Below are 14,144 nucleotides of genomic sequence, written 5' to 3' on the forward strand. Positions count from 1 at the left end.
TGACCCCCTCGGAAGTCCTCGTGTTGCACTCCCTTTTGCGCCCCGAGCGGCCAAAACCTCTCCCGTCGACCTCCGAGGCGACGGTTTTGGGCCTCGGAATTTGCCGTGACCGCTACGCAGTCAGTCTCGTGGGGCTCGGAGAGAGCTTTCCGGAATGGGGCCGCAATAGCGATTCCGAGTTCGTTCGAGAAAGTCCCGACGGTTTCGGCGCGCGCTTGCCGTGTCCGGTACGCGGTCGGCCTCGTGGGCATCGGAGGGATCCGACAATGGCGATTCCGAGATCGTTCGAGAGGTTTCGGGGCTCCGGTCGTCGATGTGCCGTCCGCGACGTGCACAAAGGCGAGGGACGACGCACACAAAACGAGTGCGATCATACCAGCACTAAAGCACCGGATCCCATCAGAACTCCGAAGTTAAGCCTGCTTGGGCGAGAGTAGTACTAGGATGGGTGACCCCCTGGGAAGTCCTCGTGTTGCACTCCTTTTTGCGCCCCGAGCGGCCAAAAGACTTACTTAAAACTCTCTTTTAAGCTTTTCAATTTTTCCAGCATTATGGCCAACAATAAATATGTCATTAACATATATATAGCAGGAGAATAATGAAATCATCATCTAAAAATTTCTTCATAAAACATACAATGACCAGACATGGTTCTAGGATGGGTGACCCCCTGGGAAGTCCTCGTGTTGCACTCCTTTTTGCGCCACGAGCGGCCAAAACCTCTCCCGTCGACCTCCGAGGCGATGGTTTTGGGCCTCGGAATTTGCCGTGACCGTTACGCAGTCAGTCTCGTGGGGCTCGGAGAGAGCTTTCCGGAATGGGGCCGCAATAGCGATTCCGAGTTCGTTCGAGAAAGTCCCGATGGTTTCGGCGCGCGCTTGCCGTGTCCGGTACGCGGTCGGCCTCGTGGGCATCGGAGGGATCCGACAATGGCGATTCCGAGATCGTTCGAGAGGTTTCGGGGCTCCGGTCGTCGATGCGCCGTCCGCGACGTGAACAAAGGCGAGGGACGACGCAAACAAAAAGAGTGCTATCAGACCAGCACTAAAGCACCGGATCCCATCTGAACTACGAAGTTAAGCGTGCTTGGGCGAGAGTAGTACTAGGATGGTTTGCCACCTGGGAAGTCCTCGTGTTGCACTCCTTTTTGCGCCCCGAGCGGCCAAAAGACTTACTTAAAACTCTCTTTTAAGCTTTTCAATTTTTCCAGCATTATGGCCAACAATAAATACGTCATTAACATATATATAGCAGGAGAATAATGAAATCATCATCTAAAAATTTCTTCATAAAACATACAATGACCAGACATGGTTCTAGGATGGGTGACCCCCTGGGAAGTTCTCGTGTTGCACTCCTTTTTGCGCCCCGAGCGGCCAAAACCTCTCCCGTCGACCTCCGAGGCGATGGTTTTGGGCCTCGGAATTTGCCGTGACCGCTACGCAGTCAGTCTCGTGGGGCTCGGAGAGAGCTTTCCGGAATGGGGCCGCAATAGCGATTTCGAGTTCGTTCGAGAAAGTCCCGAAGGTTTCGACGCGCGCTTGCCGTGTCCGGTACGCGGTCGGCCTCGTGGGCATCGGAGGGATCCGACAATGGCGATTCCGAGATCGTTCGAGAGGTTTCGGGGCTCCGGTCGTCGATGCGCCGTCCGCGACGTGCACAAAGAAGAGGGACGACGCACAAAAAACGAGTGCGATCATACCAGCACTAAAGCACCGGATCCCATCAGAACTCCGAAGTTAAGCTTGCTTGGGCGAGAGTAGTACTAGGATGGGTGACCCCCTGGGAAGTCCTCTTGTTGCACTCCTTTTTGCGCCCCGAGCGGCCAAAAGACTTACTTAAAACTCTCTTTTAAGCTTTTCAATTTTTCCAGCATTATGGCCAACAATAAATACGTCATTAACATATATATAGCAGGAGAATAATGAAATCATCATCTAAAAATTTCTTCATAAAACATATACAATGACCAGACATGGTTCTAGGATGGGTGACCCCCTCGGAAGTCCTCGTGTTGCACTCCCTTTTGCGCCCCGAGCGGCCAAAACCTCTCCCGTCGACCTCCGAGGCGATGGTTTTGGGCCTCGGAATTTGCCGTGACCGCTACGCAGTCAGTCTCGTGGGGCTCGGAGAGAGCTTTCCGGAATGGGGCCGCAATAGCGATTCCGAGTTCGTTCGAGAAAGTCCCGACGGTTTCGGCGCGCGCTTGCCGTGTCCGGTACGCGGTCGGCCTCGTGGGCATCGGAGGGATCCGACAATGGCGATTCCGAGATCGTTCGAGAGGTTTCGGGGCTCCGGTCGTCGATGCGCCGTCCGCGACGTGCACAAAGGCGAGGGACGACGCACACAAAACGAGTGCGATCATACCAGCACTAAAGCACCGGATCCCATCAGAACTCCGAAGTTAAGCCTGCTTGGGCGAGAGTAGTACTAGGATGGGTGACCCCCTGGGAAGTCCTCGTGTTGCACTCCTTTTTGCGCCCCGAGCGGCCAAAAGACTTACTTAAAACTCTCTTTTAAGCTTTTCAATTTTTCCAGCATTATGGCCAACAATAAATATGTCATTAACATATATATAGCAGGAGAATAATGAAATCATCATCTAAAAATTTCTTCATAAAACATACAATGACCAGACATGGTTCTAGGATGGGTGACCCCCTGGGAAGTCCTCGTGTTGCACTCCTTTTTGCGCCCCGAGCGGCCAAAACCTCTCCCGTCGACCTCCGAGGCAATGGTTTTGGGCCTCGGAATTTGCCGTGACCGCTACGCAGTCAGTCTCGTGGGGCTCGGAGAGAGCTTTCCGGAATGGGGCCGCAATAGCGATTCCGAGTTCGTTCGAGAAAGTCCCGATGGTTTCGGCGCGCGCTTGCCGTGTCCGGTACGCGGTCGGCCTCGTGGGCATCGGAGGGATCCGACAATGGCGATTCCGAGATCGTTCGAGAGGTTTCGGGGCTCCGGTCGTCGATGCGCCGTCCGCGACGTGAACAAAGGCGAGGGACGACGCAAACAAAAAGAGTGCTATCAGACCAGCACTAAAGCACCGGATCCCATCTGAACTACGAAGTTAAGCGTGCTTGGGCGAGAGTAGTACTAGGATGGTTTGCCACCTGGGAAGTCCTCGTGTTGCACTCCTTTTTGCGCCCCGAGCGGCCAAAAGACTTACTTAAAACTCTCTTTTAAGCTTTTCAATTTTTCCAGCATTATGGCCAACAATAAATACGTCATTAACATATATATAGCAGGAGAATAATGAAATCATCATCTAAAAATTTCTTCATAAAACAAACAATGACCAGACATGGTTCTAGGATGGGTGACCCCCTGGGAAGTTCTCGTGTTGCACTCCTTTTTGCGCCCCGAGCGGCCAAAACCTCTCCCGTCGACCTCCGAGGCGATGGTTTTGGGCCTCGGAATTTGCCGTGACCGCTACGCAGTCAGTCTCGTGGGGCTCGGAGAGAGCTTTCCGGAATGGGGCCGCAATAGCGATTTCGAGTTCGTTCGAGAAAGTCCCGACGGTTTCGGCGCGCGCTTGCCGTGTCCGGTACGCGGTCGGCCTCGTGGGCATCGGAGGGATCCGACAATGGCGATTCCGAGATCGTTCGAGAGGTTTCGGGGCTCCGGTCGTCGATGCGCCGTCCGCGACGTGCACAAAGAAGAGGGACGACGCACAAAAAACGAGTGCGATCATACCAGCACTAAAGCACCGGATCCCATCAGAACTCCGAAGTTAAGCTTGCTTGGGCGAGAGTAGTACTAGGATGGGTGACCCCCTGGGAAGTCCTCGTGTTGCACTCCTTTTTGCGCCCCGAGCGGCCAAAAGACTTACTTAAAACTCTCTTTTAAGCTTTTCAATTTTTCCAGCATTATGGCCAACAATAAATACGTCATTAACATATATATAGCAGGAGAATAATGAAATCATCATCTAAAAATTTCTTCATAAAACATATACAATGACCAGACATGGTTCTAGGATGGGTGACCCCCTCGGAAGTCCTCGTGTTGCACTCCCTTTTGCGCCCCGAGCGGCCAAAACCTCTCCCGTCGACCTCCGAGGCGATGGTTTTGGGCCTCGGAATTTGCCGTGACCGCTACGCAGTCAGTCTCGTGGGGCTCGGAGAGAGCTTTCCGGAATGGGGCCGCAATAGCGATTCCGAGTTCGTTCGAGAAAGTCCCGACGGTTTCGGCGCGCGCTTGCCGTGTCCGGTACGCGGTCGGCCTCGTGGGCATCGGAGGGATCCGACAATGGCGATTCTGAGATCGTTCGAGAGGTTTCGGGGCTCCGGTCGTCGATGCGCCGTCCGCGACATGAACAAAGGCGAGGGACGACGCACACAAAACTAGTGCGATCATACCAGCACTAAAGCACCGGATCCTATAAGAACTCCGAAGTTAAGCCTGCTTGGGCGAGAGTAGTACTAGGAAGGGTGACCCCCTGGGAAGTCCTCGTGTTGCACTCCTTTTTGCGCCCCGAGCGGCCAAAAGACTTACTTAAAACTCTCTTTTAAGCTTTTCAATTTTTCCAGCATTATGGCCAACAATAAATATGTCATTAACATATATATAGCAGGAGAATAATGAAATCATCATCTAAAAATTTCTTGATAAAACATACAATGACCAGACATGGTTCTAGGATGGGTGACCCCCTGGGAAGTCCTCGTGTTGCACTCCTTTTTGCGCCCCGAGCGGCCAAAACATCTCCCGTCGACCTCCGAGGCGATGGTTTTGGGCCTCGGAATTTGCCGTGACCGCTACGCAGTCAGTCTCGTGGGGCTCGGAGAGAGCTTTCCGGAATGGGGCCGCAATAGCGATTCCGAGTTCGTTCGAGAAAGTCCCGATGGTTTCGGCGCGCGCTTGCCGTGTCCGGTACGCGGTCGGCCTCGTGGGCATCGGAGGGATCCGACAATGGCGATTCCGAGATCGTTCGAGAGGTTTCGGGGCTCCGGTCGTCGATGCGCCGTCCGCGACGTGAACAAAGGCGAGGGACGACGCAAACAAAAAGAGTGCTATCAGACCAGCACTACAGCACCGGATCCCATCTGAACTACGAAGTTAAGCGTGCTTGGGCGAGAGTAGTACTAGGATGGTTTGCCACCTGGGAAGTCCTCGTGTTGCACTCCTTTTTGCGCCCCGAGCGGCCAAAAGACTTACTTAAAACTCTCTTTTAAGCTTTTCAATTTTTCCAGCATTATGGCCAACAATAAATACGTCATTAACATATATATAGCAGGAGAATAATGAAATCATCATCTAAAAATTTCTTCATAAAACATACAATGACCAGACATGGTTCTAGGATGGGTGACCCCCTGGGAAGTTCTCGTGTTGCACTCCTTTTTGCGCCCCGAGCGGCCAAAACCTCTCCCGTCGACCTTCGAGGCGATGGTTTTGGGCCTCGGAATTTGCCGTGACCGCTACGCAGTCAGTCTCGTGGGGCTCGGAGAGAGCTTTCCGGAATGGGGCCGCAATAGCGATTTCGAGTTCGTTCGAGAAAGTCCCGAAGGTTTCGACGCGCGCTTGCCGTGTCCGGTACGCGGTCGGCCTCGTGGGCATCGGAGGGATCCGACAATGGCGATTCCGAGATCGTTCGAGAGGTTTCGGGGCTCCGGTCGTCGATGCGCCGTCCGCGACGTGCACAAAGAAGAGGGACGACGCACAAAAAACGAGTGCGATCATACCAGCACTAAAGCACCGGATCCCATCAGAACTCCGAAGTTAAGCTTGCTTGGGCGAGAGTAGTACTAGGATGGGTGACCCCCTGGGAAGTCCTCGTGTTGCACTACTTTTTGCGCCCCGAGCGGCCAAAAGACTTACTTAAAACTCTCTTTTAAGCTTTTCAATTTTTCCAGCATTATGGCCAACAATAAATACGTCATTAACATATATATAGCAGGAGAATAATGAAATCATCATCTAAAAATTTCTTCATAAAACATATACAATGACCAGACATGGTTCTAGGATGGGTGACCCCCTCGGAAGTCCTCGTGTTGCACTCCCTTTTGCGCCCCGAGCGGCCAAAACCTCTCCCGTCGACCTCCGAGGCGACGGTTTTGGGCCTCGGAATTTGCCGTGACCGCTACGCAGTCAGTCTCGTGGGGCTCGGAGAGAGCTTTCCGGAATGGGGCCGCAATAGCGATTCCGAGTTCGTTCGAGAAAGTCCCGACGGTTTCGGCGCGCGCTTGCCGTGTCCGGTACGCGGTCGGCCTCGTGGGCATCGGAGGGATCCGACAATGGCGATTCCGAGATCGTTCGAGAGGTTTCGGGGCTCCGGTCGTCGATGCGCCGTCCGCGACGTGCACAAAGGCGAGGGACGACGCACACAAAACGAGTGCGATCATACCAGCACTAAAGCACCGGATCCCATCAGAACTCCGAAGTTAAGCCTGCTTGGGCGAGAGTAGTACTAGGATGGGTGACCCCCTGGGAAGTCCTCGTGTTGCACTCCTTTTTGCGCCCCGAGCGGCCAAAAGACTTACTTAAAACTCTCTTTTAAGCTTTTCAATTTTTCCAGCATTATGGCCAACAATAAATATGTCATTAACATATATATAGCAGGAGAATAATGAAATCATCATCTAAAAATTTCTTCATAAAACATACAATGACCAGACATGGTTCTAGGATGGGTGACCCCCTGGGAAGTCCTCGTGTTGCACTCCTTTTTGCGCCCCGAGCGGCCAAAACCTCTCCCGTCGACCTCCGAGGCGATGGTTTTGGGCCTCGGAATTTGCCGTGACCGTTACGCAGTCAGTCTCGTGGGGCTCGGAGAGAGCTTTCCGGAATGGGGCCGCAATAGCGATTCCGAGTTCGTTCGAGAAAGTCCCGATGGTTTCGGCGCGCGCTTGCCGTGTCCGGTACGCGGTCGGCCTCGTGGGCATCGGAGGGATCCGACAATGGCGATTCCGAGATCGTTCGAGAGGTTTCGGGGCTCCGGTCGTCGATGCGCCGTCCGCGACGTGAACAAAGGCGAGGGACGACGCAAACAAAAAGAGTGCTATCAGACCAGCACTAAAGCACCGGATCCCATCTGAACTACGAAGTTAAGCGTGCTTGGGCGAGAGTAGTACTAGGATGGTTTGCCACCTGGGAAGTCCTCGTGTTGCACTCCTTTTTGCGCCCCGAGCGGCCAAAAGACTTACTTAAAACTCTCTTTTAAGCTTTTCAATTTTTCCAGCATTATGGCCAACAATAAATACGTCATTAACATATATATAGCAGGAGAATAATGAAATCATCATCTAAAAATTTCTTCATAAAACATACAATGACCAGACATGGTTCTAGGATGGGTGACCCCCTGGGAAGTTCTCGTGTTGCACTCCTTTTTGCGCCCCGAGCGGCCAAAACCTCTCCCGTCGACCTCCGAGGCGATGGTTTTGGGCCTCGGAATTTGCCGTGACCGCTACGCAGTCAGTCTCGTGGGGCTCGGAGAGAGCTTTCCGGAATGGGGCCGCAATAGCGATTTCGAGTTCGTTCGAGAAAGTCCCGAAGGTTTCGACGCGCGCTTGCCGTGTCCGGTACGCGGTCGGCCTCGTGGGCATCGGAGGGATCCGACAATGGCGATTCCGAGATCGTTCGAGAGGTTTCGGGGCTCCGGTCGTCGATGCGCCGTCCGCGACGTGCACAAAGAAGAGGGACGACGCACAAAAAACGAGTGCGATCATACCAGCACTAAAGCACCGGATCCCATCAGAACTCCGAAGTTAAGCTTGCTTGGGCGAGAGTAGTACTAGGATGGGTGACCCCCTGGGAAGTCCTCGTGTTGCACTCCTTTTTGCGCCCCGAGCGGCCAAAAGACTTACTTAAAACTCTCTTTTAAGCTTTTCAATTTTTCCAGCATTATGGCCAACAATAAATACGTCATTAACATATATATAGCAGGAGAATAATGAAATCATCATCTAAAAATTTCTTCATAAAACATATACAATGACCAGACATGGTTCTAGGATGGGTGACCCCCTCGGAAGTCCTCGTGTTGCACTCCCTTTTGCGCCCCGAGCGGCCAAAACCTCTCCCGTCGACCTCCGAGGCGATGGTTTTGGGCCTCGGAATTTGCCGTGACCGCTACGCAGTCAGTCTCGTGGGGCTCGGAGAGAGCTTTCCGGAATGGGGCCGCAATAGCGATTCCGAGTTCGTTCGAGAAAGTCCCGACGGTTTCGGCGCGCGCTTGCCGTGTCCGGTACGCGGTCGGCCTCGTGGGCATCGGAGGGATCCGACAATGGCGATTCCGAGATCGTTCGAGAGGTTTCGGGGCTCCGGTCGTCGATGCGCCGTCCGCGACGTGCACAAAGGCGAGGGACGACGCACACAAAACGAGTGCGATCATACCAGCACTAAAGCACCGGATCCCATCAGAACTCCGAAGTTAAGCCTGCTTGGGCGAGAGTAGTACTAGGATGGGTGACCCCCTGGGAAGTCCTCGTGTTGCACTCCTTTTTGCGCCCCGAGCGGCCAAAAGACTTACTTAAAACTCTCTTTTAAGCTTTTCAATTTTTCCAGCATTATGGCCAACAATAAATATGTCATTAACATATATATAGCAGGAGAATAATGAAATCATCATCTAAAAATTTCTTCATAAAACATACAATGACCAGACATGGTTCTAGGATGGGTGACCCCCTGGGAAGTCCTCGTGTTGCACTCCTTTTTGCGCCCCGAGCGGCCAAAACCTCTCCCGTCGACCTCCGAGGCGATGGTTTTGGGCCTCGGAATTTGCCGTGACCGCTACGCAGTCAGTCTCGTGGGGCTCGGAGAGAGCTTTCCGGAATGGGGCCGCAATAGCGATTCCGAGTTCGTTCGAGAAAGTCCCGATGGTTTCGGCGCGCGCTTGCCGTGTCCGGTACGCGGTCGGCCTCGTGGGCATCGGAGGGATCCGACAATGGCGATTCCGAGATCGTTCGAGAGGTTTCGGGGCTCCGGTCGTCGATGCGCCGTCCGCGACGTGAACAAAGGCGAGGGACGACGCAAACAAAAAGAGTGCTATCAGACCAGCACTAAAGCACCGGATCCCATCTGAACTACAAAGTTAAGCGTGCTTGGGCGAGAGTAGTACTAGGATGGTTTGCCACCTGGGAAGTCCTCGTGTTGCACTCCTTTTTGCGCCCCGAGCGGCCAAAAGACTTACTTAAAACTCTCTTTTAAGCTTTTCAATTTTTCCAGCATTATGGCCAACAATAAATACGTCATTAACATATATATAGCAGGAGAATAATGAAATCATCATCTAAAAATTTCTTCATAAAACAAACAATGACCAGACATGGTTCTAGGATGGGTGACCCCCTGGGAAGTTCTCGTGTTGCACTCCTTTTTGCGCCCCGAGCGGCCAAAACCTCTCCCGTCGACCTCCGAGGCGATGGTTTTGGGCCTCGGAATTTGCCGTGACCGCTACGCAGTCAGTCTCGTGGGGCTCGGAGAGAGCTTTCCGGAATGGGGCCGCAATAGCGATTCCGAGTTCGTTCGAGAAAGTCCCGACGGTTTCGGCGCGCGCTTGCCGTGTCCGGTACGCGGTCGGCCTCGTGGGCATCGGAGGGATCCGACAATGGCGATTCCGAGATCGTTCGAGAGGTTTCGGGGCTCCGGTCGTCGATGCGCCGTCCGCGACGTGCACAAAGAAGAGGGACGACGCACAAAAAACGAGTGCGATCATACCAGCACTAAAGCACCGGATCCCATCAGAACTCCGAAGTTAAGCTTGCTTGGGCGAGAGTAGTACTAGGATGGGTGACCCCCTGGGAAGTCCTCGTGTTGCACTCCTTTTTGCGCCCCGAGCGGCCAAAAGACTTACTTAAAACTCTCTTTTAAGCTTTTCAATTTTTCCAGCATTATGGCCAACAATAAATACGTCATTAACATATATATAGCAGGAGAATAATGAAATCATCATCTAAAAATTTCTTCATAAAACATATACAATGACCAGACATGGTTCTAGGATGGGTGACCCCCTGGGAAGTCCTCGTGTTGCACTCCTTTTTGCGCCCCGAGCGGCCAAAACCTCTCCCGTCGACCTCCGAGGCGATGGTTTTGGGCCTCGGAATTTGCCGTGAACGCTACGCAGTCAGTCTCGTGGGGCTCGGAGAGAGCTTTCCGGAATGGGGCCGCAATAGCGATTCCGAGTTCGTTCGAGAAAGTCCCGACGGTTTCGGCGCGCGCTTGCCGTGTCCGGTACGCGGTCGGCCTCGTGGGCATCGGAGGGATCCGACAATGGCGATTCCGAGATCGTTCGAGAGGTTTCGGGGCTCCGGTCGTCGATGCGCCGTCCGCGACATGAACAAAGGCGAGGGACGACGCACACAAAACTAGTGCGATCATACCAGCACTAAAGCACCGGATCCTATAAGAACTCCGAAGTTAAGCCTGCTTGGGCGAGAGTAGTACTAGGAAGGGTGACCCCCTGGGAAGTCCTCGTGTTTCACTCCTTTTTGCGCCCCGAGCGGCCAAAAGACTTACTTAAAACTCTCTTTTAAGCTTTTCAATTTTTCCAGCATTATGGCCAACAATAAATATGTCATTAACATATATATAGCAGGAGAATAATGAAATCATCATCTAAAAATTTCTTGATAAAACATACAATGACCAGACATGGTTCTAGGATGGGTGACCCCCTGGGAAGTCCTCGTGTTGCACTCCTTTTTGCGCCCCGAGCGGCCAAAACATCTCCCGTCGACCTCCGAGGCGATGGTTTTGGGCCTCGGAATTTGCCGTGACCGCTACGCAGTCAGTCTCGTGGGGCTCGGAGAGAGCTTTCCGGAATGGGGCCGCAATAGCGATTCCGAGTTCGTTCGAGAAAGTCCCGATGGTTTCGGCGCGCGCTTGCCGTGTCCGGTACGCGGTCGGCCTCGTGGGCATCGGAGGGATCCGACAATGGCGATTCCGAGATCGTTCGAGAGGTTTCGGGGCTCCGGTCGTCGATGCGCCGTCCGCGACGTGAACAAAGGCGAGGGACGACGCAAACAAAAAGAGTGCTATCAGACCAGCACTACAGCACCGGATCCCATCTGAACTACGAAGTTAAGCGTGCTTGGGCGAGAGTAGTACTAGGATGGTTTGCCACCTGGGAAGTCCTCGTGTTGCACTCCTTTTTGCGCCCCGAGCGGCCAAAAGACTTACTTAAAACTCTCTTTTAAGCTTTTCAATTTTTCCAGCATTATGGCCAACAATAAATACGTCATTAACATATATATAGCAGGAGAATAATGAAATCATCATCTAAAAATTTCTTCATAAAACATACAATGACCAGACATGGTTCTAGGATGGGTGACCCCCTGGGAAGTTCTCGTGTTGCACTCCTTTTTGCGCCCCGAGCGGCCAAAACCTCTCCCGTCGACCTTCGAGGCGATGGTTTTGGGCCTCGGAATTTGCCGTGACCGCTACGCAGTCAGTCTCGTGGGGCTCGGAGAGAGCTTTCCGGAATGGGGCCGCAATAGCGATTCCGAGTTCGTTCGAGAAAGTCCCGACGGTTTCGGCGCGCGCTTGCCGTGTCCGGTACGCGGTCGGCCTCGTGGGCATCGGAGGGATCCGACAATGGCGATTCCGAGATCGTTCGAGAGGTTTCGGGGCTCCGGTCGTCGATGCGCCGTCCGCGACGTGCACAAAGGCGAGGGACGACGCACACAAAACGAGTGCGATCATACCAGCACTAAAGCACCGGATCCCATCAGAACTCCGAAGTTAAGCCTGCTTGGGCGAGAGTAGTACTAGGATGGGTGACCCCCTGGGAAGTCCTCGTGTTGCACTCCTTTTTGCGCCCCGAGCGGCCAAAAGACTTACTTAAAACTCTCTTTTAAGCTTTTCAATTTTTCCAGCATTATGGCCAACAATAAATATGTCATTAACATATATATAGCAGGAGAATAATGAAATCATCATCTAAAAATTTCTTGATAAAACATACAATGACCAGACATGGTTCTAGGATGGGTGACCCCCTGGGAAGTCCTCGTGTTGCACTCCTTTTTGCGCCCCGAGCGGCCAAAACCTCTCCCGTCGACCTCCGAGGCGATGGTTTTGGGCCTCGGAATTTGCCGTGACCGCTACGCAGTCAGTCTCGTGGGGCTCGGAGAGAGCTTTCCGGAATGGGGCCGCAATAGCGATTCCGAGTTCGTTCGAGAAAGTCCCGATGGTTTCGGCGCGCGCTTGCCGTGTCCGGTACGCGGTCGGCCTCGTGGGCATCGGAGGGATCCGACAATGGCGATTCCGAGATCGTTCGAGAGGTTTCGGGGCTCCGGTCGTCGATGCGCCGTCCGCGACGTGAACAAAAGCGAGGGACGACGCAAACAAAAAGAGTGCTATCAGACCAGCACTAAAGCACCGGATCCCATCTGAACTACGAAGTTAAGCGTGCTTGGGCGAGAGTAGTACTAGGATGGTTTGCCACCTGGGAAGTCCTCGTGTTGCACTCCTTTTTGCGCCCCGAGCGGCCAAAAGACTTACTTAAAACTCTCTTTTAAGCTTTTCAATTTTTCCAGCATTATGGCCAACAATAAATACGTCATTAACATATATATAGCAGGAGAATAATGAAATCATCATCTAAAAATTTCTTCATAAAACATACAATGACCAGACATGGTTCTAGGATGGGTGACCCCCTGGGAAGTTCTCGTGTTGCACTCCTTTTTGCGCCCCGAGCGGCCAAAACCTCTCCCGTCGACCTCCGAGGCGATGGTTTTGGGCCTCGGAATTTGCCGTGACCGCTACGCAGTCAGTCTCGTGGGGCTCGGAGAGAGCTTTCCGGAATGGGGCCGCAATAGCGATTTCGAGTTCGTTCGAGAAAGTCCCGAAGGTTTCGACGCGCGCTTGCCGTGTCCGGTACGCGGTCGGCCTCGTGGGCATCGGAGGGATCCGACAATGGCGATTCCGAGATCGTTCGAGAGGTTTCGGGGCTCCGGTCGTCGATGCGCCGTCCGCGACGTGCACAAAGAAGAGGGACGACGCACAAAAAACGAGTGCGATCATACCAGCACTAAAGCACCGGATCCCATCAGAACTCCGAAGTTAAGCTTGCTTGGGCGAGAGTAGTACTAGGATGGGTGACCCCCTGGGAAGTCCTCGTGTTGCACTCCTTTTTGCGCCCCGAGCGGCCAAAAGACTTACTTAAAACTCTCTTTTAAGCTTTTCAATTTTTCCAGCATTATGGCCAACAATAAATACGTCATTAACATATATATAGCAGGAGAATAATGAAATCATCATCTAAAAATTTCTTCATAAAACATATACAATGACCAGACATGGTTCTAGGATGGGTGACCCCCTCGGAAGTCCTCGTGTTGCACTCCCTTTTGCGCCCCGAGCGGCCAAAACCTCTCCCGTCGACCTCCGAGGCGATGGTTTTGGGCCTCGGAATTTGCCGTGACCGCTACGCAGTCAGTCTCGTGGGGCTCGGAGAGAGCTTTCCGGAATGGGGCCGCAATAGCGATTCCGAGTTCGTTCGAGAAAGTCCCGACGGTTTCGGCGCGCGCTTGCCGTGTCCGGTACGCGGTCGGCCTCGTGGGCATCGGAGGGATCCGACAATGGCGATTCCGAGATCGTTCGAGAGGTTTCGGGGCTCCGGTCGTCGATGCGCCGTCCGCGACGTGAACAAAGGCGAGGGACGACGCACACAAAACTAGTGCGATCATACCAGCACTAAAGCACCGGATCCTATAAGAACTCCGAAGTTAAGCCTGCTTGGGCGAGAGTAGTACTAGGAAGGGTGACCCCCTGGGAAGTCCTCGTGTTGCACTCCTTTTTGCGCCCCGAGCGGCCAAAAGACTTACTTAAAACTCTCTTTTAAGCTTTTCAATTTTTCCAGCATTATGGCCAACAATAAATATGTCATTAACATATATATAGCAGGAGAATAATGAAATCATCATCTAAAAATTTCTTGATAAAACATACAATGACCAGACATGGTTCTAGGATGGGTGACCCCCTGGGAAGTCCTCGTGTTGCACTCCTTTTTGCGCCCCGAGCGGCCAAAACCTCTCCCGTCGACCTCCGAGGCGATGGTTTTGGGCCTCGGAATTTGCCGTGACCGCTACGCAGTCAGTCTCGTGGGGCTCGGAGAGAGCTTTCCGGAATGGGGCCGCAATAGCGATTCCGAGTTCGTTCGAGAAAGTCCCGATGGTTTCGGC

The 14,144-nt window shown here is 53.0% G+C and overlaps 21 non-coding genes across 21 annotated transcripts; all 21 read left to right on the forward strand.

Annotated features, from left to right (window-relative positions):
• The first annotated feature begins 362 nt into the window (after nucleotides 1-362).
• Nucleotides 363-481, forward strand: LOC135591856 (5S ribosomal RNA). Its single transcript, XR_010478624.1, has one exon. It is a non-coding gene; the product is annotated as a 5S ribosomal RNA (ribosomal RNA).
• A 544-nt stretch (nucleotides 482-1,025) lies between these two features.
• On the forward strand, nucleotides 1,026-1,144 carry LOC135590816 (5S ribosomal RNA). The gene has a single exon (XR_010478221.1). It is a non-coding gene; the product is annotated as a 5S ribosomal RNA (ribosomal RNA).
• Nucleotides 1,145-1,688: 544 nt separating this feature from the next.
• LOC135589749 (5S ribosomal RNA) lies at nucleotides 1,689-1,807 on the forward strand. The gene has a single exon (XR_010477155.1). It is a non-coding gene; the product is annotated as a 5S ribosomal RNA (ribosomal RNA).
• A 546-nt stretch (nucleotides 1,808-2,353) lies between these two features.
• LOC135591857 (5S ribosomal RNA) lies at nucleotides 2,354-2,472 on the forward strand. Its single transcript, XR_010478625.1, has one exon. It is a non-coding gene; the product is annotated as a 5S ribosomal RNA (ribosomal RNA).
• A 544-nt stretch (nucleotides 2,473-3,016) lies between these two features.
• LOC135590817 (5S ribosomal RNA) lies at nucleotides 3,017-3,135 on the forward strand. Its single transcript, XR_010478222.1, has one exon. It is a non-coding gene; the product is annotated as a 5S ribosomal RNA (ribosomal RNA).
• Nucleotides 3,136-3,679: 544 nt separating this feature from the next.
• LOC135590269 (5S ribosomal RNA) lies at nucleotides 3,680-3,798 on the forward strand. Its single transcript, XR_010477676.1, has one exon. It is a non-coding gene; the product is annotated as a 5S ribosomal RNA (ribosomal RNA).
• Nucleotides 3,799-4,344: 546 nt separating this feature from the next.
• On the forward strand, nucleotides 4,345-4,463 carry LOC135590510 (5S ribosomal RNA). The gene has a single exon (XR_010477918.1). It is a non-coding gene; the product is annotated as a 5S ribosomal RNA (ribosomal RNA).
• Nucleotides 4,464-5,007: 544 nt separating this feature from the next.
• Nucleotides 5,008-5,126, forward strand: LOC135590919 (5S ribosomal RNA). The gene has a single exon (XR_010478322.1). It is a non-coding gene; the product is annotated as a 5S ribosomal RNA (ribosomal RNA).
• Nucleotides 5,127-5,670: 544 nt separating this feature from the next.
• Nucleotides 5,671-5,789, forward strand: LOC135589420 (5S ribosomal RNA). The gene has a single exon (XR_010476829.1). It is a non-coding gene; the product is annotated as a 5S ribosomal RNA (ribosomal RNA).
• A 546-nt stretch (nucleotides 5,790-6,335) lies between these two features.
• LOC135591858 (5S ribosomal RNA) lies at nucleotides 6,336-6,454 on the forward strand. Its single transcript, XR_010478626.1, has one exon. It is a non-coding gene; the product is annotated as a 5S ribosomal RNA (ribosomal RNA).
• Nucleotides 6,455-6,998: 544 nt separating this feature from the next.
• LOC135590818 (5S ribosomal RNA) lies at nucleotides 6,999-7,117 on the forward strand. Its single transcript, XR_010478223.1, has one exon. It is a non-coding gene; the product is annotated as a 5S ribosomal RNA (ribosomal RNA).
• A 544-nt stretch (nucleotides 7,118-7,661) lies between these two features.
• On the forward strand, nucleotides 7,662-7,780 carry LOC135590281 (5S ribosomal RNA). Its single transcript, XR_010477688.1, has one exon. It is a non-coding gene; the product is annotated as a 5S ribosomal RNA (ribosomal RNA).
• A 546-nt stretch (nucleotides 7,781-8,326) lies between these two features.
• On the forward strand, nucleotides 8,327-8,445 carry LOC135591859 (5S ribosomal RNA). Its single transcript, XR_010478627.1, has one exon. It is a non-coding gene; the product is annotated as a 5S ribosomal RNA (ribosomal RNA).
• A 544-nt stretch (nucleotides 8,446-8,989) lies between these two features.
• Nucleotides 8,990-9,108, forward strand: LOC135590949 (5S ribosomal RNA). Its single transcript, XR_010478352.1, has one exon. It is a non-coding gene; the product is annotated as a 5S ribosomal RNA (ribosomal RNA).
• A 544-nt stretch (nucleotides 9,109-9,652) lies between these two features.
• Nucleotides 9,653-9,771, forward strand: LOC135590293 (5S ribosomal RNA). The gene has a single exon (XR_010477700.1). It is a non-coding gene; the product is annotated as a 5S ribosomal RNA (ribosomal RNA).
• A 546-nt stretch (nucleotides 9,772-10,317) lies between these two features.
• On the forward strand, nucleotides 10,318-10,436 carry LOC135590905 (5S ribosomal RNA). The gene has a single exon (XR_010478308.1). It is a non-coding gene; the product is annotated as a 5S ribosomal RNA (ribosomal RNA).
• Nucleotides 10,437-10,980: 544 nt separating this feature from the next.
• LOC135590920 (5S ribosomal RNA) lies at nucleotides 10,981-11,099 on the forward strand. Its single transcript, XR_010478324.1, has one exon. It is a non-coding gene; the product is annotated as a 5S ribosomal RNA (ribosomal RNA).
• A 544-nt stretch (nucleotides 11,100-11,643) lies between these two features.
• On the forward strand, nucleotides 11,644-11,762 carry LOC135591862 (5S ribosomal RNA). The gene has a single exon (XR_010478629.1). It is a non-coding gene; the product is annotated as a 5S ribosomal RNA (ribosomal RNA).
• A 544-nt stretch (nucleotides 11,763-12,306) lies between these two features.
• Nucleotides 12,307-12,425, forward strand: LOC135590819 (5S ribosomal RNA). The gene has a single exon (XR_010478224.1). It is a non-coding gene; the product is annotated as a 5S ribosomal RNA (ribosomal RNA).
• Nucleotides 12,426-12,969: 544 nt separating this feature from the next.
• LOC135590307 (5S ribosomal RNA) lies at nucleotides 12,970-13,088 on the forward strand. The gene has a single exon (XR_010477713.1). It is a non-coding gene; the product is annotated as a 5S ribosomal RNA (ribosomal RNA).
• A 546-nt stretch (nucleotides 13,089-13,634) lies between these two features.
• LOC135590511 (5S ribosomal RNA) lies at nucleotides 13,635-13,753 on the forward strand. The gene has a single exon (XR_010477919.1). It is a non-coding gene; the product is annotated as a 5S ribosomal RNA (ribosomal RNA).
• Nucleotides 13,754-14,144: the final 391 nt, after the last annotated feature.

This window comes from Musa acuminata, chromosome BXJ1-8 (genome assembly GCF_036884655.1).
Source record: "Musa acuminata AAA Group cultivar baxijiao chromosome BXJ1-8, Cavendish_Baxijiao_AAA, whole genome shotgun sequence".
NCBI classification, from domain to species: Eukaryota; Viridiplantae; Streptophyta; class Magnoliopsida; order Zingiberales; family Musaceae; genus Musa; species Musa acuminata.